Raw genomic sequence first — 20605 nt, 5'->3', positions numbered from 1 at the left:
CGCTGAACCCTCAGGACAGATGCCTCCAAATTTGGTCAACCTAGATAGAGCGTGGCTGGAAGCTGGGACACAGGGCCAAGAGTCAGAGTGCTGGCCCCGTTTCCGTCTCCTAGCTGGGTTGCAGCACATCTGTCGGTAAATCCTCTTGGCCTGTCTGGACTCCAGCAAGCCTAACAGAACTCCACCTAGCCCCCCACCAGGTTATTAAAAAGCGTCCGTGGAAAGTGAGCAGGCGCATTAGTGCTGACAAACCACCTGAGCTCCCCAGAAACAAGGGCGGAGAAAAATGTGTTCTGAATATCCGGGTCTTTAAAAATCCCTCTCAGGGTTTAAGTGCACAGATGCTAAGGTGAAAGATGATCCTGAATAGGACCCCAACCCTGAGCACCACCCTGTGACAGCTGTCGAGACTGTGCTTCATCTCCAGCCCCAAGCACCCTTCACATGCACACACTCCAGCCCGCTGCACACACCTGAGCAGCCCCAAACCTCTTCCCAGAAGTCAAGCACGAGAAAAAAATACATGAGAAATGAGAAAAAAATAAATCCATTAAAACAAAGCTGTGAGATGACTTCAGAACCGAAAGCACAGCTCTCCTGTAAAATTCTGAGAAGACTCTGACTCCATTGGGGACCAAAGGTAATCTAATAGAGATGCAAAAGAGAAATCATCTGTGCTGGAGAGGCAAGGGGAGGGGGAGGAAGGCCCTGATTCCCAGCAGCCCAACGTGAGCACAGAAGCCAAGAGAACCATCACATGTTATTATGGGCTGTGTGCCCTCCAGAAAGATAAGTGGGGGCCCTAACATCCAGTACCTCAGGATGTGACCTTATTTGGCTCTACGATCTTTACAGAAGTGACTAAAATTAAGGTGAGGTCATTATGGTGGGCCCTAACCCCATATGGCTGGTATCTTACAAGACCTTTGGTCCCTGATAAACACATGGAGGAAGATGATTATCTCAGTCCATTTTGTTCTGCTCTAGCAGAACACTAAAGGCCAGGTAACCTACCAAGAACAGAATGGATTTCTCACTGTTCTGGAGGGCCACTCAGGGTCTGGACTACTCTACCAAGATGGTGCCCAAAGGCTTGGTCCTCCAGAAGAGAGGAATTGTGTCCTCACATGGCAGAATGCAGAAGGGCAAAAAGTTGCCAATTCCCTCAACCACGTCTATTGATCCATTCATGAGGGTGGAGTCAAGTCCTTCTCTCACAGCCTCAAAGAGAATCTGTCCTGTCCACAGTTGGATCTCGTACTTTCAGACTCCAGACTTGTGAGACAATGAATCTTGGTGACTTCTGCCACCAGAAACTTGGGGATCCTGTCTGTGCCTTTCTAATTACACATTTCAGGACAGGCCAAGAACTACAAGAGGCACTGGGAGGCAGAGCTGGGCCACACTGCCTGCCATCCCCAGTTGGCCTCGTCCCCACGCTGACCTACACGGGCCAGGTGGCCTTGGAGGATTCCAGTTCTCAGCAGTGGGCTAGTCAGCCATGGGAGCTGGGGGAGCCGTTCGTGGACGTAGCAAAAACAAATGCACACGTCTCATTTGCTCTCAGTCACGGCCAGATCACAGACGGCTCCTCCCCAGCATATAAATTACTGAAAAGGATGTGTTCAACATCCCTGGGAGTCAAGTGTTTAGAATTTGAAATTTATAAGGAAATGCAAATTGAGAAGTAACTAGTTTTCAGCATTCCTTCTGACACTTATCTGGGAGTGGGGGAGCAAACATCACAAGCCATTAAGGGTTTCTAGTAATTAAAATGAATTTCAGAGCCAAAAGTAAAATGTGGTTGCTGAGGGAAAATAAAAAGTCTTATCAAAATGGGCAGGCTTTACGAATAACTTGAAAGAGGGAACCAGATGACAAGTGACACCCTAGGGCAGAATGAGTCAGACCAGGTCCCCACTCAGGGATGGGGCTGCCCCTCCGCAGCCCCTGTGTGGGCTGCTGGGCCCTCCGCACACACTGGATGCAGTGACCTCTTGGCAGAGGGTTTACCCAGCAGGCAGCTCTCTGCTTCTCAGATGAGAACATAGCAAGGTCTCCTGGAGGGCTTGGGGAAGCAGGCCCACCCCGGGGGCCCTCTCGGAAGGCTCAGGAGGATCCAGGATCCTGCATTGCTAACTGCTTCTCTGATGCTGCTGGTGCTGCCAGCCCCGGGAACCCCACTTTCAGAACCACTGGTCCTAGTCCAGGGGCAGAGGAGCGAGGAGTGTGGGCACAGTGTCACTTGTAGAGCAGAACAAGGACACCTGAGAGGGCACTGGGGCAGGTGCGCAACGTGGGTGGGGCAGGGCACGTCCTGGCTTCTCAGGTCAGCTCTTCCCCTGACCTGGTGAGCCTCCTCTGTACATCACTGTTCAGTGGATGCCCAAGGAACCAGGGGCTGAGACCACAGAGCTGTGGGTGACCCTCCTTCAAACACCACCTACACTCTCTGAGCTGTTTCCACATCTGACACAAATGTGTCACATACTGAGCATGTCAGATACTGGGCCCAGTGCCTGGCATGTAGGAAACCCTAATAAGTGCTGGGGTCATTAGTATTTTTGTCATCACCGTAAATACATGATACTTTAAAAACCTCTAACTGCTACCTGCAGGGGTCCTCAGCCAGCTTTCAACCTTCCAACCACTGCACTCGCCCCAAGGACAGCAGATGCTCCCCCCGCAACGCCACCAAGAGTCCAGTGGACAAGTGCCATGGTGTGTGCTCTACCTGCTAAGAGAGCCCTGCCTCTGAAAGGTCCCCAGGGACGTGAGTCTCTACAAAACCCAAGAGTTTCATTCTGGCCCAGGAACCATTTGGCCACCACCAGAAATCTCTATATATGATATTGCCCATATTGCAGGCCAGCTGGGGTTCCAGGATTACCCACGGAACAGGGACTGAAGGAAGCTCTGTAAAATCCTAGGGAAGGTTTTTGCCATCCCTTTCTCCCTTCACTACTTGTTATGGTTGAATTGTGTTCCCTCCCCCAAATTCCTATGTTGAATCCTGACCCCCCCGTACCTCGCAGTGTGACCTCATTTGGAAATTGCTGCAGAGGTAAGGAGTTCAGAGGAGGTCATACCAAAGCAGGAAGGTCCTTAATCCCATAGGACTGGTATGTTGTTAGAAAAGGGGGACACGTGGAGACACACACCCCATGGGGAGGACACCACATGGAGAAGAAGGCAGGGATTTGGGAGATGTGTCTACAGCCCCAAATGCCAAGGACAGCCAGTAAGCCACCAGAAGCTGGGGAGGACCCTGGAGCAGAGGCTCCCCAGAGCTTCAGGAGGAGGCCACCTGCCAGCACCTTGATCCTGGACTTCAAACCTCCAGAACCCAGAGACGGTCGTGCCTCTTGTTTAAACCTGATGCCTGTGACCACTGTTAGGCAGCCCCAGCACAGGAAGGCGGGGGAGCAGCCCTCTTCTTTGTCCACTAGTCCTGAGCTTGGTGCTCCTGGGACCCGGGATGGAGAGAGGGAAATGAGCAGTCGAGAGAAGATGGAAGGTTGCAGAGAGAAAGACCTGGGAGAGAAGGAGCGGGGAGAAAGGAGATGAGGCAGGAAGCACAGGACACAGGACTGTCCAGTGAGAGGCACTTGGGGGCAAAGGGAAGAAGACACGGAAGGGGAGTTTGAGGGGGATTCCTGTGTGTGTGCAGCATCTTTTTCTTCTTTAATTTTTATTTTTTTAATTAGTTACACTTGACAGCAGGGTGCATTTATGCTCTCTGATCTATCATACATAGGCGGGTATAATTTCTCATTTTTTTGAGTGTACGTGTTGCAGAATCACATCAGTCATGCTGTCACACACGCACATAAGGTAACAAGGTCTGTTTCCTTCTACTGTCCCTCCTGTGCCCACATCCCCTCCCCTGATTTCCTTCTTGCTTCTCCAAGAAACCTTCAGTAAAAAGACTGAACTTCGATGCTTATGCAGTCAGCAGTGTGTGTGTATAAACAAGAGCTGTGAGCTTGTGAGTGTGTGTGTGCGGGCGTGTGTGCACATCTGTGAATACCTCTATGTGTGAGACTAGGCCGACCTCACCCTCCTGACAAAAACCTACTGGCAAAGTGGCTGCGCACCCCCCCACACTGAGTGTGGGTACAGCTCCCTGCAGGCCTGGTCTTTGTCCAGCTGCAAGAGTCCCCGAAGCCAGTGCCTTTGGTCAGAACACTGTTGAAGGAGTGGAGAGTTGTTAAAATGTTTAAGAGGTAAAACAGGAGGAACTGGTGACTGTCACATGAGAGATGAAGGGACATAGAAATATTCATTTCCTCCCTTGACAGAGGTTTCTCCCAAGACCCTCCTGCGCTCCATCTCCTTGCCAGGCCGCACTGCAGTCCGAATGTGTGAGTTCCCCCAATTTTGTATGTTGAGATCGAATCCCCCGATGTGACACTGTTAGAACCTTTGGGAGGTGACTAGGTCTGAGGGTGACGCCATGGTGAATGAGATGTGTGCTCTTATGAAAAAGACCCCAGAGACCTGCCTCTCCCTGTCTGCCTCATGAGGACACAGTGTGTAGGTGGCATCCAGAGCCAGGTGGGCCTTCCCTAGACCAGGTCTGCTAGCCGCTGGATCGTGCCATCCAGCCTCCAGAACTGAGAGGCCTTGCCAGAGCAGCCGTGCTGCTGGTCGGGGCCAGACACGTCCGTGTCCACAATGTCAGAATATCAGCAAATGCACAGGGGCAGTTCACTGGACACTCGTGCGTCACCTGGTAGTTGTAAGCCAGGAAAACGCTGTTCTTTTATTTCAAACTATAACTCTCAAGTCACACATCACCCTTCACAGAATGATACGTAATAGGTCACAGAACACTAAGAAGGGGTTAAGGTGGCCTCGGGGCCACAGATGCTGAGCCGGGGCACAGGCAGACAGAGAAATGATGGCAAAGACTCACTGTGGCCGGGAGGGTTTGAACAAACCTCTTCTACAGACTGTCAAAGCCAAGGGTCCAGGTGGAGGGCAGGGTACATTTCAGGGTCAGCTTGAGGTGTCAGCGTGGGGTGGGCCATGCATGGTGTCACCCCAGGGGAAACTGTGCTCAGCTGAAGCCTGATGGGAACAGGAAACTGAGGGGTCATCGCTGTGGCAAGTGTCCTGGACAAGGTTCCTGATGAGTAACCAGGTGACAGGGTCAGGGTGCCGCTTTGTCTAGTCTCAGGTGGCTCCTCCTTGTATGGGTCTTAAGTGAGGGGGTCGCATCTGGTGAGGTTGATAAGCTCCCTCGTCTGATGTGATTTGGGATGTCCTGATTCAGTTTGATAAGTTGGCACATATTAGTTATTTATCAGTTTATGGGGGTGCCGGCAGCTGGTGGCTGTGGACGTGTATGACAGGGTGTGGCGTGGCCTCCCTTGGCCCCTGTACTCAAGATGCAGCAGCTCAGGGCCAGCTGCTGCTTACAGAGTGGGGTGACTCAGGGTGAGGCCCAGCCTGAAGACCGCTGCTCTGTTCGCCATGGAGTAGCTCAGGGCTGGGCAGGCCGGCTGTCCACAGACATCAATTCCTATTGTTTAAAAGCAAGCAGGGTGTGGGGCCCTAACAGGCAGACAGGCCTGCTTCCTGGGGACCGCTTTAGAGGCTAAATCACTGAGTCTCCAGCAGGAGGGTGGCAGCATGGTGAGCTGGACCAGAACAGGATGCAGTGTCCATGTTCTGCATCAGTCCCCAGCCCCAGAAAATTCAGATAAAAACAAGACGGTGCTAATCCCAGGGGGAACTTAGGAGAAGAGACACCTGTGTCAGCGGGTGGCCAAGTGAGTTGTCAGACAGGCAAACGGTTGCTGGCTCAGAGCTGTGGCTGTGCTACTGCCACAGGCCAGGTCTGCACGGAGCCTGGGAGACGTGCTGAGGCTGGTCGGAGGCCTGGCCCTGCTTGCTCCCTTAGCAACCCCGAGAGCCTGAGGCTGGGGTTTAACTAGAGAGGTGCAAGGGGTGCCCTGGCAGTGCCCGGGTCCCTTTGAGGACGGAGCTTCTCATTCATGCGGGGGCAGGTGACTGAGAGAGGAACCTTCATCCAAGGTCGGGCTCCTCCCTGGGGCCCCTGCATCCGAGCCCGTGTCCCCTCCCCAGCGGGGCCAATAATAATAGAGAAAGAAACCGAAGAGAAGGAGCCCGCGGGCCTGGGAAACTGACGTCAACTGAATAAGGGGGATAGGTGACAAGGGACGGCAGAAGAGGGAGGGCCATGACCAGGGGGATAAGCCTCTCTGGGGCTGTGGGGGAGGAAGGGAGGTGGTGATGCTGTCACCCACCGTCCCTGAGGAGCAAGAGCAGGTGGCCTGTTTGTCTGTGGGAAGCCTGCATCTCTCCTGCCTCAGTGTGCTGTGAGTGGAGTCGAGCCTCAGCCTCCTGGGCTGGAGTCCGAGGCCTGGGGTGTGGGGTGTGGGGTCACCCCTGGACTTGGGAGGGAGAGGAGTCCACCCTGCAGTTGAGGGGCTGCACAGGCTATTGCACATGCACCTGCCAGGGCCCTGCCGCCCTCCCTCTCCATCTCAGGGAGCTCCTCCTCCCTGGGAGGACACAGTCACCAAGTGCATGCTTCCAGGCTCAGGAACTCGGCGGGGCTTGGAGAGTTCTAGCTCTCAGAGAGGAATTCCTGAACCTTCCATGGGCACAGATCTCCCTCGGTACCTTCTTCCTAACCCACCTAACCACGTCATCGCTTCCTGAAAGATGTGATCAGCTGAAAAAGAGACTGCGTTCCAAATAGACTTTTCCAGCTCCGAAGGTCCCCTGCTGGCTCCTGCTAGCAGATTGGAGAGACAGACTTGGAGACCCCCGGGACCAGCACCCTGCCTGCCACAGAGCACTAGAGGAGAAGCTGGTGTCAAGGCCATGAGCTGCCACTCAGCTGTGGCTCTGTAGCAAGGTGGTCATGGTGTCCAGGGGCTTTCTCCACCATTCCCACCCAGACCCTTCTCTGGAACTTGAATTGTGCTCACCATTCAGCTCAAGAGCAGTGGAACTGTACAGGACGCCTGCTGTCAGAGGGACCCAGTCATGTTCCAGGCCTCGGAGAAGTCAGAGTTCAGGGGGCTTTGCAGTGTGGTTGTGTGTGTGTTGTGTATATACGGCATGTGTGTAGGTGTGCTGTGTGTATGATGTGTGTATGGTGTCTGTGTGTATGTGCATGTGTGTGTGTGTGCTGCTTGTGTGTGGGGAGTATCGGTGTGTGTATTGTGTGTGTGGTTTGTGTAGTGGGTGCATATGTCCTGTGTGTGGTAGATATGTGTTTGCATGCTGCGTATATATGTGTGGTGTGTGTATATGGCATGTGTGCTGTGGTACAGTGTGTGTCTGATGTCTATGAGTACTTGTACAGTATGTGTGTGCAGTGGGTGTGTGCACTGTGTGTGTGGGTGTGCCGTGGGTGTGAGCATTCTGTGTGGGTGTGCAGTGGGTGTGTGGGTGTGTGTGTGGTGTGGGTGGGGAGCTTCAGAGCTCCTTCTAGAGAGGCAGGACTGGCCTGACCGTGCTGTGACATGGGCCACTTGCAAGTCACTCCCCGCTGGGTGATGTTAGGAACACACCACTGTGGCAGAGTGTCAGACGCCTTTGAACCACCCTTCGCCACATCCTCGGTCTTATTTAGAGCCTGAGTTTTCATTCTCTAACTTGTTTCTCCAGCTGTTCAATTTAAATATGTCTCTTTGTGTACTTTCTAAAATATGTATTTCCCAAACCAAAATCATGAAACATATTTAGAAATAACATGATTTTTATGACTTACGAACTTATTTATGAGAAGTTTTACAAGCATTCAAGAAATGCAGCTACGGATGTTTCACAAACTGACTTTCTTGGGAAAAGCAAGATCAGAGGGAACCCCGGGGACAGGTGACCTGCAGGTTGGGGAGATGCCGGCGGGTAGCTCTGGGCAGAAAGCAGTGGGTTCCTCCTACATCTCTGTGGCCTTGGTTTCGGAGACTGAGGAAGAAGGGAGAGGGGAACTGAGACAGCAAGGGGGAGAGAGGAAAGAAGCCAGGGAGGGAGGAAGATGGCGGTGAGCTGGTAGGGGACGGGCAGGCCGTGGTGCCAAGGGCTGGGTGGTGCTGCCTGGCGAGAGGGTGGCCCGGCTCTGGCCCTCTCAGATGTCAGCGTTGATGGCTCCCTCTCACCGAGCTCCAGGGTGGCTGGCGATGGTGGGTGGGAGGCTGGTTATCCTAGCTGCACGGTTCTTCTGTGGACACTGAGCGTGTTCCAGACCCGTGCCCCTCGTCCCTCTTTCCCTGGGGTGTCTCAGCCAACAGTGTGAGAGTGAGGGAAGCAAGGCCTGTTGCCAAGGAGAACGTGTTCCTGGACCCCACCTGGTGAGCACACAGTGGGCAGGTGCAGAAAGCAGGGACAATTGCTGGTCACTCTTCACAGAGCCCCCACCACCACCACCGCAGAGGTGGACGCAGTGTTGGGAGTTAAAGACGGAGTGGCTGAGCACAAAGGCCATGTGGCCCCTTTGAAAATAAGAAACCAATCTTAACCATGTTTCCCTCCCCAGCAAGGCAGGGTCCCGGCACAGACACCTCTAAAGATGCCTGCTGACGAGGTGAGCTGACGCTTGAGTCTGCCCCTCACCCGCTGGATCCTGTGAAATGCTTCTCTTGGTTCCACAAATTCCAGGCTGCCTCTGTGGCAGCGGGAAAGGCCTGGAGAACAAAGCTCCCAACAGGAGGGGCACGTCCTAGGAGACCGGGTTCTCAGAGCCGGTCCCCTAAACAGTCTCTCCTTTAACCTAAGGGAGGTACTAGTAAGATGAAAGTGGAGGTTTCTGCATCACAAAGATGTCTCCTTCCGATAACAGCAGATCAGGGATTTGTGTGCAGTACTTGAGGCCCAGCATGCAGCCTGCGTGAAGGTCACATTCATTTATCTCGTTATTCATTTAATAAATACATACTTATCACCTACCAGGTGCGGACAGTGGGAATGTAACAGTGAGCAATGGCACACTCACAACACAAGCATCATGTGGAGAGAAGACACACTTACCGAGCAGACCTACCATGGCTACTTAGGGCAGGACAGCGACCCACCCCATAGGAAGGGTCTTCTCACAGACAGCAAGAGAACGTTCTGGAGAAATCTGTAAACACTGATTCCAAAGAGGTACACCTGGAGACAGAGGTAGAAGAGTTGATGGACAGCTGAGTTTTGGGGACAGAATTGTTACACTGGAAACATAAAATATATTTCCATGTCTAGAACATTCCAGCTGCCATTGAACTCCTAGAGCACTGTTCATCGCTTTCTTTCTCTTTCTTTCTTTCTTTCTTTTTTCTTTCTTTCCTTTTCTTTTCTTTCTTTTGTTTTTTCAAGCCTTGGAGTACTATAAATTTTCACTGATGGAGAGCACTGTTGTCTCCGTGAGGATCAAGTAGAAACGGACCCTCAGCATGGTCTAGTCCAACATCCTATCGTTCTGCTAGGAGGACATTGAGGCCCAGAGTCATTAGAAGACACAGAGGCTCACAAAACTACGTAGTGGCAGAAGAGGGCCTGAGACTCTTGTACCCTGGCTCTGAGTCCAGGTGGGCGTGTTTAAGACTGTCACTCTGCCGCAAAGAACCAGCATGGACCCTGCAGGAATGGCTCTCAGAAAGGGCACTGGCTTTAGATGGGATCAAAGGACTCTCACCTGTCCATGCTGAAGGAAAGACAGGATTCCTATGGTCCTGCATGAGGACTGGGACGTCGCAGGCCAACCTTGTCTCCCTTGAGAATCCTCTCTGGTGTGTCCAGTGAGGCGGGAAGAGCAGCTGTCCTCCTGCCCCAATCAGCTCTCTGGGTCTTGAAGCCTGCAGACTTGACTGAGCTCAAGGGCAATCATTTCTGATCTACACAATGGTGACCTACAGACGTGCTGGGCCCCCTGCGTGACCTCATTCTTACCAGGAGAACCTACTCAAATGTGCTCTGAGTACTCAACGTTTTACACTCAGTCTAAGTTTTCCATATTGGATTCCACTGTTGTAATGAGTCATGTTCATGGAAAACGGTGCACTTAATGGTTGGAAAAAAACGCATTTGGAAGGCATTTGGTGTTCAGCAGGTGTAGGAGGAGGTGCCCACTGACTGTGGCAGGTAAAGGGAAAAGATAGCTTTATTGTCCCTAATGGATGTGGCAATTTGCTTCTTCTAGTCAACAATCAATGTGAATTAGTTGCCTATAACAACCGCCAGCTATGGAATTAATTCTTGGTTGTGAGTACTTATCTGCTAAGTGGAAAATACCTATTAGCATGAGTATTCAAACGACACCACAGGCCATTAAAACTCCATTTGTTCTACAAACAGAGCACTTGGCGATTTGGGAGAACTGGCTTCTCTTAAGGAGCATCAACAACAGAAACTTCTGACTCTTCAAAGTTAGTCTTTTCAGCCCAAAGTAAGAGGAAGGATTGTATTCATCTACCGGAAGAGGACGGGGGACTGGAATGTCTATTTCTTTTGGATTTTGGCTTCCTGGTAGCAGTCTCTGGGGTCAGGGACTTAATGGAGCAGTCACTTGGAGCTGGGCTGGGACCACCAGAGTGTTTCTCCGACTGTGCCAAGGTTTTTATAGCTCCAAAAATTACCTCTGCCAGCAGAACCTCTGTGCACAGGAAATTTATCGCCTGCCAGCAGGTTTAGACAGCAAGAAGATTGAATAAGAGAAATTAAACTTGGAAACCCCTGGGAAAGGGCCCGATTTCTCGAGGGAGCTCTGAGGCCGTGACCACTGAGGCCTTTCCACCTGCCTCTGACTAATGTGCCTTGTTCCTGTGAAGGAAACCAGGGAGAAAGGAGAAAGGATGGGGGGGTGACGGCCAGGGCATGAATGGGGTCGGCCACAGGCACTCCTCTCCAGGTCCCAGGGAGAGGGACTTGCCCCATCTTTGGGGGCCAATGTGTGAGCTAATGAAGTGTGAGGGACACACGGGACTTCACCTGCAGGCCACTCTGAAGGCAGGCATGACGAGGAAGCAGGGGGGGTTGGAATTCCTTCTTCACAATTTAGACTGTGGCCAACTCCGGAGGCCTCTCATCTTCTCAAATACATGCAACTAATCCACTGTCGTACTTTCTCAAGAAAGTTTCATACTGATATGTCACGGGAACCAGCCCCATGATCATAATGACAACCACCAGTCGTGTGCAGGGGCTGATGTGTGGCTCCTGCGCTGCCTCCATGTCACAGGTGGGACTCTCCACACTGAGGATGGGGAACTGGGGCTAAGAGAAGGGAAGTGACTTCCCCAGGGCCAAGACAATGACCTAGCTTGAACTTTGTCTTCCTCCAAAGAGAGGGGTCTCTTTTCTTGTCAAATGTACTCTAGTATCCTGGAAAATAGGAAAGGAAATGTACTGTTATGTGATTGATTCTTGCTAGGGAAGATGGCACCCACAGGAGTAAAAGTACAGGTCAAGGATCCTGTGGATAAAGGGAGCTGAAGAATCAATAAACTTTCATTGTTGATAAATACCCACATCTGTGGTATTTTGTTATAGCAGCACGAAGTGGGCTGACAACAGTACTCCTGCTTCATTCAAGTATTTATCTTCAGGTTTCTATTTTTATTTGCGAATATTAACAATTCCAGAACTCTACCAAGGGCCACCTTCTAGCCACCATGCAGGGAATTTCGAAACATTAGCTTAGTGTGTTGGTTAGATTTCCATTGCTGTGACAACATACCTGCGATAATCAACTTAAAAGGAGGAAAGGTTTATTGGAGTTCACGGATTCAGAGGTTTTAATCTATGGTTGCTTGGCCCATTGCCCTGTGGGGGCTTTTGCAAGGCAGACATCATGGTGAGCACATAGCAGAAGAAGTCTCATGGCAGCTGGGAGCAAAGAGAGACACAAAGGGGCCAGGGTCTCAGTATTTCCTTCAGGGGCACACCCCCATATTCTAACTTCCTCCCACAAGCCCCACCTCCTACACGTTCTGCCACCTCCCAACAGTGCCAGGGGCTGGGGACAATCCTGTAGCACGTGACTTAAGATCCAAATCATATACTGGGGGTGGGGGGACGTGGGTGACGCCAACACAGAGACGCACCTGCTGGTGCAGCTCCGACTCCTTAACAAACCCCGCTGGAATGTGAGGGCAGCACCCCAGCCTTTCTCTGCCACGTGGTGGGAGCCTGTGGCCGTGGCCCTGTGGACAGAGGGCCTTGGCAGAGGTAGTTCAGATAGGGAACGCGGGGTGATGTCATCGGGATTCGGGGTGGGCCCTGAGTGCGCTGACCCCTATCCAAGAGAAAGACAGAGGGAGATCTGAGAGGCGCAGAGGAGGCCGCCCAAAACTGGGCTCTGGCGCTGGAGGGAAGCGCCCACGAGCCCCGGGAGTGGGCCCTGCCTATGTCCTGCGCTCCTGGCCTCTGGAACTAGGGAAGAATGACACGTGCTGTTGTGAGCCACCTCCATGGTCTGTGGGTGGTCTTGGGGCCAGCGGAGAACACCCCTGACCACCTCAGCTTCCCCTCAGCGCGGGGGACCTGCCTGCCACCAGGGCACGGACCTTGTGTCTTGACCGTTTGTGGTTTTAGAAACCGCACCTGAACACGCAGGTCTCAGCCTCTCCAACGCTGGTGGACATGGATTTCCCAAACATAGCAGCTGGCAGAACAGTGCGCCCACAGGCCTGGACCTTAGGAACCTGTGGGGGACATCAGAGCCCCGTGGCAGTCACAGGCTGGAAAGAGGCAGACGACACAGAGGCCACCACTGGACACCGTGTGTCTGGCACGCTGCACCCACGTCACCCATTTCCCCAAGAGCTGGTGCCTGTGGCTCCTCTGAGGTCCTAATGACTCACCCGCTGGCCATCTCGGATGTGCAGTCGAGGCCTTGAGCACAGATCCAGATCCCTGGGAGACCCTGCGGGGACTCTGGGAGGTTTTCCTAATGAGACGCTGCAGAACACACAGCCCTGACGGGCGCTCGTCCTTCCTGTGACGCTGCCCCACAAACTCAGTTCAAGGGCATTTCTGTTTATCCACAGACCATCACCAGGACTTGGGGGAAGTAATTTAAAGGAGCAGCTATGAGCTCGCGGCAGAAAATAAAGAATAGAATAAAGTAAGCCAGCACTTCCTGGCTCTGAGCTACCTGGAGCCAAGAGCACTTCAGGCTGCTGAGGTTTCCTTCAGTCCGACGTTGATTGTGTGTGCTTCCCAGTGGTGGCCGGTCACAGAGGAAGGCCTTCAGGTCAGGAGAGCTCTGGGTGTTCAGCTACACCTCCCTGCCTCCGTGGGCTGCCCCAGGACAGAGACACTGAGGATTGAGACGGAGCTGACCCTGTTCTGGGGACACAGCTTGCTAAAGGGGTGGCTCCAGAGTAGAGATGGCTGAGAGCAGCGATTATTCCAGAGCTTATGCCTTTGGCCAGATGCAGGTTTCTAGGCCAGACCTCAGGCTGTCTGTGCTTGTATGTGGCTGGAAAATCCCAGATGAACCAGAACCTTCAGAAGGTGGGGGTGGGTAAAAGACCCATGAGTAAATGGAAGCTTCTAGAACCACCCCCCCACACACACACACACACACAGAGTCAACATTCTATCGGGTAAATCTACACACTAACCAAAAATAAATCTGAATATTTGCACAGACATTGGTGACTGAGTGGAATAGAAAACCCCCAACACAAAGTTCATACCAGAAATCAGCTCAAAGCGGAGGCTGCAGAGGAACTCTGTGCCCAGGGAAGCCAGGAACAGAAAGGGTATTGCAACACAAATGTGTGCCAGAGAAAGGGTGGCATGGCGGGGTGACCCAGAGAGGGAGCCATGTCTACCGCGGTGTCCAGAGACACCCTCAGACCCACACTCCTCCATGATTCTCGTGTGTGCCTTGGCCACCATGGGCAAGTGCCCTGGGCTCACCCTGGTACTCCTGGAGACTCAGCACAGGGGATCAGCAAAACCATGTCACACCAACACTGCAAAATCGACTTCAGCGACCTGAAATGCAGGACCCAACACTTATCCCTCGCTGCTTTGGGACTCTTTATCGGCTTTTGCCCATCTCTGAAGCTAATCTGTTTCCCAGGGCAGAGGCCCTGGCCCAGGAGAATCACCCTCTGTATCAAAGCCGCATAGACGCTGGGGGTGGAGAGATGTTACCAGAGGGGCCACTTTCCTCAAAAAGATAAAGTCTCCCTGGTGTTCTCAAAAAGAAGGAAATCATAGAATCCAACTCTTTAAATGCAGATTTGTTTGACACAAATTATCTCTGAGCTTGATCTTTCGGGGGAGCCAGCGCTCCATCAATTAAAAGGCCCTCCTCCTTGGTCACGGGCTCTGGAAAATCTCCCCCCCCTTGAAAGCATTTCAGGGCATTTTGAATATTTTGTTTTCACCAGATAAAAGCAGCTTTAGAACACAAAGGTCATAGTTTCAGTGATTCATCTTTTAAAAGGAGCCATGCTGGGTGTCTTTTTAATGAAGCCTTCCAGAAAAGATCAGGAGAAAACCTTTCCAATGGCCAGTGGAGGAAAGGTCAGTGACCGCAGAGGACCCTCCTCCTGGTTTCCTTTGGGGTGCAATCAGTGAAAAGCTGTGTCTTGGCTTTGTGGCCAGGAATGTAGGTTATGGTTTTCTCCTCTCTAGAGCACAACAGTGGCCATTTACAGTGGGCCCCCTGTGATCTGGCACCTTCCCCCGAGTGCCCTCCGATGTCACAGCAAACCTAGGAACAGACGTTTTCTCCCCGTCTGCGGAGGAAGCTACATAGTTAGGGCTGCTGATTTGCATCGTTAATTGCAGACCTGAGATCAGAGCCTCCTGGCTCCTGGGCTCCAGGCCTGCTGGGCACAGATTCCTCACTGAAGTCACTGGGAGGTCCCGGAGCTGCAGTTGGGTCCAGCGCAGATTGGTTTAACTCAAACCAGCCAGGCACTGTGTATCAGCAACTAGCCCAGCAACAGCCACAGACTCCTTCAAGGGTAAGAATAGTCCTTGGCTCCAAGGGCTCCAAGCACATTGGAAGATGAGCGCCCCCGCCCAGCGCTGCCAGCCGCCTTTGCACCCCCGAGGGGGTGGCCCTGGCAGGAGCTGCAGGGAAAAGTGCAGCTGGGTTGGAGTGAGCACAGGGGTCATTCAGAGCAGGGTCAAGGCCAAGCCTCAGTTTTCCCATCGGAAACTTGGGGTGGAAATGATAACGACACCTATCTCAAGGAGCTGTGGTCATTAAGGCCATGGATACAGAGCACAGGGAGCATCATTGCGCAGAGCGGCAATGAATGAGCACTGGCCACTCCACCTGCAGGTAGGCGTCTCCTCTGAGACGCACCCATTCAGCCTTGCCGACTTCAAGATCCTGGTGAGTCCACGGCACAGACACTACGAGCTCTGCAGAGCTGGCGTCTCAGCCACTCTCAGCCTTGACGACTTTGGTGCACATTAGTTGACCCCCAAAAAATAGAGGACCCTGTGGCACTGAAAGAGAAGAACAAATAAAACGAGAAATCAAGTGGGGGTGGAAAGAGGCAGATGGACGGCGTTGAAAACGCAGAGAGATGGATGTCCAGGCTTCAGCTTTTGTTACCGAGTGCTGGCCGTGGACAGCTGGTCCTGCCACTGTTGTGGTGTGGATACAAGGAGTCCCTCAAGACTCCTGCTAGTGCAGGAATGTTCAGAGGTGAAGTGGCTGGACCGTGAGGGCTGTGACCCATCAGTCCATGTTGTTTGAATGGACTAGCTGGGTGGAGCTGGAGGCAGGCGGGGAGAGGCTGCAGGAGGGGGTACCGGGGGTGGAGAAACCACTGGGCACAGAAGTCTGGGGTGGGGACCTCTGCCTAGTGTGTCAGTGCTGGCATTGGACAACAGCAGAGGCCACAGTGCCAACAAGGATGCCCAGCCCTTGGCCTCATACCTGCTGCTGCCCCTGCCTCGGTCACTGCCCTTTCTCTGAGCAAGGTTCTCTAAACCTCCCTTTACTTCTGGAAGCTTCCTCACTGCTTCAATCAGCAGAAGTGGCTTTTGCATTCACCCTAGAACTTCTGACACTCCCCAGGAATCCTGGATGTGATCACACCCAGGTCAGTAATGTCAAGCAGTTTGGGCCCCACAGACCGTGTCCCCACTGTGGCCCAGTGACTGTCTCCCACTTCACATGAGCTTGCTTATCACTGACACATACTCCCTCAGTCAACAGGAAAAATCGAGGGCCTTCTTGACACTGGTTCAGCTGATGCACCTTTGAATGGAGAATGAAAGCCTGGATTTGTATAGGTCTTAATCAGCCATTAAAGACCCGCTTTTCCTGAGACAAGCTGGAGGCTCCTTTCAAGGGCACACAGGGCTCACTGAATCAGGATGCAGCTCAGTCCTCATTCTGTGTCTGTACTGAGAAAGTCTTATTTTTCAGAACGTAATTATAATAATTGATCTAAGTGACATAATAGATGGGTTTTTGGCTTAGAGTCAAACCACAGGAAAGGGCTTATGAACAGAAAAGTGCAAATCTGTAAGCCCTTGGCTCTGGAGGTCATGAAAGCACCCAACCACCTAAAAGGACAGGGCCAGCCAAGAAATGTCAATCTTATTGCAGGAGATGAATCCTGATTTCCCTTCAGACTTGAGGGGAAGCTAGAAATTTCCCTTAGCTGCATCCAACAACTTCTCAGTGAAAGGAGACCATGAGGGAGTCCCAGATGCCAGAGCCAAGGAATGGCGGCCAGGGCCCCACCTTGAGTCCATGAGCTGAGACCCAACCCTAAGTCAGGGATGTACGGAAGCAGGCTCTTCAGGAGGTGGCTAGGTTGTGGAGGAACAGCTCTCAAGAATGGGATTGGTGCCCAGAGGGACCCGTTGCCCCTCCCTCAGTGTGGGGGGGTCACAGTGAGAAGATGCTCCCACCAGGTGCAAAGGTACCAGTCTGCACCTCAAACTTCCATCCCCCAGAACCGTAATGGATTCGATTGCTGGTAAACCATCTGGTGAGTGGTGTTTTGCTGCAGCAGCCCAAGCAGACGAAGATAGTGGTCAAAGCCAGGTGAGGTGCTGGTGACGGTGGCTCTGGTCCTGGTGAAGAGCATAGGTGTAATCTTGTGGCACAGACTCTCCCACGAAGTAGTCGTTTGCCATCACAAAGATGCAGTTGGCACATGGCCATGAGGTGGCCCCCATGTGTCATTGCAGTGACTCATCCTCTGACTGTGGCTCCTCGTGTCTGCTGGCAGCCAAGATTCTCCAGGAGCCCTTCCTGGGGAAGGGACGACATACAGAACCCCGGCACCGATGCTCAGCTTCTGAGTTTACAGAGACCTTTGGAATTCACTGGAGAAACCAGTTTATTAAAAAAAAAAAAAAGAAGAAGAAGAAGAAGCCATGTGACTTGTAGACGCCAGGATCCTGAAGGGCCAGGGGAAGGACATTTTATGCCCTGAACAATAGACTTGAAGAACATAAGAGAAGGTGAGGCCCGTGGTCCTGCTCTGTAGAGGAACGTTTAGACGTCTCAGCCTGAAGTGAGGCAGCACAGGAAGGAATCCTGACAGTCAGGGGTCAGGGGTGTCCAGAGGAGACACTGCACCCAGACTGCTCCTGTCATCTGGGGTCGAGTCATGCAGGTTGATGGGGGGGTAGTGTCACGTGTTGACTTGGTTGGGCCACAGCACCCGGTCGTGTGGTTACGCACCAGCCACTGTGAAGGCATTTTGTAGATGTGATCAGCATTTAAAACAGTGTTGAGAGCCACAGCCGAAGGGGCCCCAGCAAACTTCCAGCTGCCGGCTGATGATTGGCTCACAGCGGCCCCAGCAACATCTAGCTGATTGGCTCCTCTGCGGTGATGCTCATTGGGCTGTTTCCCTGCCCTTTCAGACCACGGAGCTGCTCATTGGGGGACTTTTTTGGCTCCGCCCACGTGACCCAGCCAATCGGCCTCAAGAGCAGGAGGATTGTGGGAGGTGGGGAGAAGCTTGTGTGGGAGAGAGAGGCTTGTGGAAAGCCGGTGGTGGCAGTTGAGGCTCTGAGGGTTTTTCCTGAGAGGCTGTTTTGTTTGGTGTGTGTGGTTCTAAAAATAAAGTTAGTTTCTTTTGACAAGTGGCTTCTGATTGTGCCCAGCCAGACTGTGGCAAAACAGCACACTTTAAATAAGAAAAATTGGCCTCCTAGGATGGGTAGGCCCCATTCAATCAGTTGAAGGCCTTAAGAGCAAAGAGGAAGGACTTCTCAAGATGATGACATAAAAGTCCTGGCTGCGTTTCTGGCCTGTAGAACTTGATCTCAGGACTGTAATGATAATGCTCACCTGAATTTCCTGCCTATAGCAGCCTCCACCAGGACACACTCAGTCCCTAATAGTATATATCTACACGTAGGTAGGAATTCACAGGAAGGGAGATGTGGCCACAGGTGCTTCCCATTGGTTCTGCTTCTCTGAAAAACCCTAATGCAAGGTAAAGATGATACGTGACCCTCCCACCTGGAACAGCAGGGGGTTCCAAGAGCACAGGCTTCCACCCACCCTGGACGGTACCAGGCAGGAGGGCGGGAGTGATGGCTGTCCAGCCCCATGTAGTTCCCGGAGATCACCCCTTCCTCACTCGCAGGATGCTGAAGGAAGTGGCAAGCAGTCTGCTGAGCAGACCTAGAAAGGTCTAGGTGGGTCAGGGATGCTTGATCTAATGAGACCTTGCGTGTCTCAGAAGCTCAGAGAAACGGACCTTGACATTTGCCATGACTTGAAGTGTCCCCCAACGTTCATGCATTGGAGTCTTAGTCCCTAGTGTCATGTTGATGGTGTTTGGAAGCTGAGCATTTGGGAGGTATTTAGGCTAGATAGGGTCATCAGATGGGGCCTCCATGATGGCATTGGTGAAAAGAGCCACCCGAGTCACACGTGGCTGCTCTTCCACCACGTAAGACACAGCAAGGAAACCCTCTCCACACCTCTGCTCCTTGGTGTTGGACTTCCTGGCCTCCAGAATTGTGAGAAATAAACTTCTTTTTATCCTTAATTGCCCAGTCTGGGGAATTCTGTTGCAGCAGCCAAGAAGGGACTAACACAAGGCCTAAGGACAGAACAGGCCACCCTGTTCAGGATGTGGCTCTTTCTAAACTATCACCCCTGCATTCACACACCACTACAGGGAGGTGGGAAGGAGGCCCGGGCTGCCAGAGGAAGCTGTGCTTGTGTTAGATGACCCCACCATCACAAGGGTGCTTAGGATATAACCATGAAAGAAGGCTGCTTTTCTGGATGCTTGAGTTTGAGAACAAGACTCATCTTTGATGCAGACATTTTAGCACTAAGACAGTGAACCCAACGTCCTCACTCAGGAGAGAAATAAACTACTCTTTGTCATCATTGCGTTTTATCCATCCAGAAACTGAATTTTCAGGGAACCCTCAAGTCCTAGCACAATGTGCAATTTTACACTGTGAGTTTTTACTTTGATATTAACCTTTAAAATCACAAGCACACTCTGGATACCTGGGTGCTCACGTTTGCCTCTGGATTTATGTTGTGAGCCCAGATGACTGACCACTGTTGTGGTTCAGGTGTGGCTTGAGGGTCCCCCAGGCTTCTTGTTGAAACTTAATCTCCACGATGAGGTTTAAGAAGGCAAAAATGATTCCACCATGTATGTGGAGGCAGGAATTTTGGAGGAGCTTAGGATGAAATAAAGTCATTAGGCTGCAGCCACCACCCCCACCCCCACCCCGGATGGCCTTACAGGAAGCAGAGAAACCAGTGGAGACCCACACACACCAGCATGCTCTCTGCCAGCAGGAAGCTGTCACTAAATGCCATTCCAGAACTGTGATCCAACTGCTTATAACTTACCCAGCTGTGGCACTGTGTTATTAGCAACATGAAATGGACTGATGCAACAATCAAAAATGGCAGCACTTAACTTTGGTGTTTGTCTCAAGGATCCAGAAGATGGCTTTTCCTTTCCAAAGGGAAAAAGTCAAGCTTGACAAACACTCCTGTAAAAAAGAAGGCAGAAGGCCAGATCAAAGATTTGTACCCCAGGCCCAGCAGGGAGCGTGAGTCAGCTTTTCATCCCTGTGACCCTGGGACTGACCAGGGCAGCTTAGAGGAGGAACAGCTTATTTTGGCTTATGGTTTCAGAGGTTCAGTCCATGGTCAGCCAAGTCCATGCTCTGGGCCCAGGCCCAAGGTGAGGCAGAACCACAGTTGAAGGGCACAGTGGAGGATGGGTTCTCAGTTCCTGACAGCCAGGAAGCACAGAGAGAGGGGCCAGGGACAAACATACGCTCCAAAGGCACACCCCCGTGACCCACTTCCTCCAGCCACCCCTCCCTGCCTACAGCTACCACCCAGTTCATCTCTATCAGTAGATTAATCCCCCGATTGGGTCTCAGCCCTCATGATCTAATCATCTCACCTCTGTGCATTCTTGCATTGCCTCACATGTGGGCTTTGGGGGGACACCTCATGCCCAAACCATAATACAGGGTCACTCTCTCACCTCCGGTAAGTTCACCTCTACAGAATGTGTGCTGTCAATAGTGAGGCCCTGTGGAGCTGGAAAGCCCAGTGCTGTAGATGAGATGTCCCGGAAGTCTTAATTACAACCTACAGAGAGAGAGAGAGAGAGAGAGAGAGAGAGAGAGAGAGAGATTA

The 20605-nt window shown here is 52.2% G+C and overlaps 1 long non-coding RNA gene across 3 annotated transcripts; it reads right to left on the bottom strand.

Moving 5' to 3' along the window:
• Positions 1–7799: 7799 nt before the first annotated feature.
• On the bottom strand, positions 7800–17678 carry LOC107136490. Of its 3 annotated transcripts, none has more exons than XR_007347796.1 (7): positions 14772–17678; positions 13888–13965; positions 12822–13467; positions 12562–12662; positions 11696–11844; positions 9054–11340; positions 7800–8865 (listed from the first exon to the last, which is right to left on the bottom strand). It is a non-coding gene; the product is annotated as an uncharacterized LOC107136490 (long non-coding RNA). The 3 variants fall into 3 exon arrangements; XR_001502700.2 differs by lacking the exon at positions 7800–8865 and adding an exon at positions 12063–12253 and having other exon boundaries at positions 9280–11340; XR_001502701.2 differs by lacking the exon at positions 7800–8865 and having other exon boundaries at positions 9280–11340; positions 12822–12894; positions 13115–13467.
• Positions 17679–20605: the final 2927 nt, after the last annotated feature.

The sequence above is a fragment of the Marmota marmota genome, unplaced genomic scaffold, assembly GCF_001458135.2.
Source record: "Marmota marmota marmota unplaced genomic scaffold, marMar, whole genome shotgun sequence".
In the NCBI taxonomy this organism is placed as follows: Eukaryota; Metazoa; Chordata; class Mammalia; order Rodentia; family Sciuridae; genus Marmota; species Marmota marmota.
This window is presented reverse-complemented; position numbering and strand designations above follow the sequence as displayed.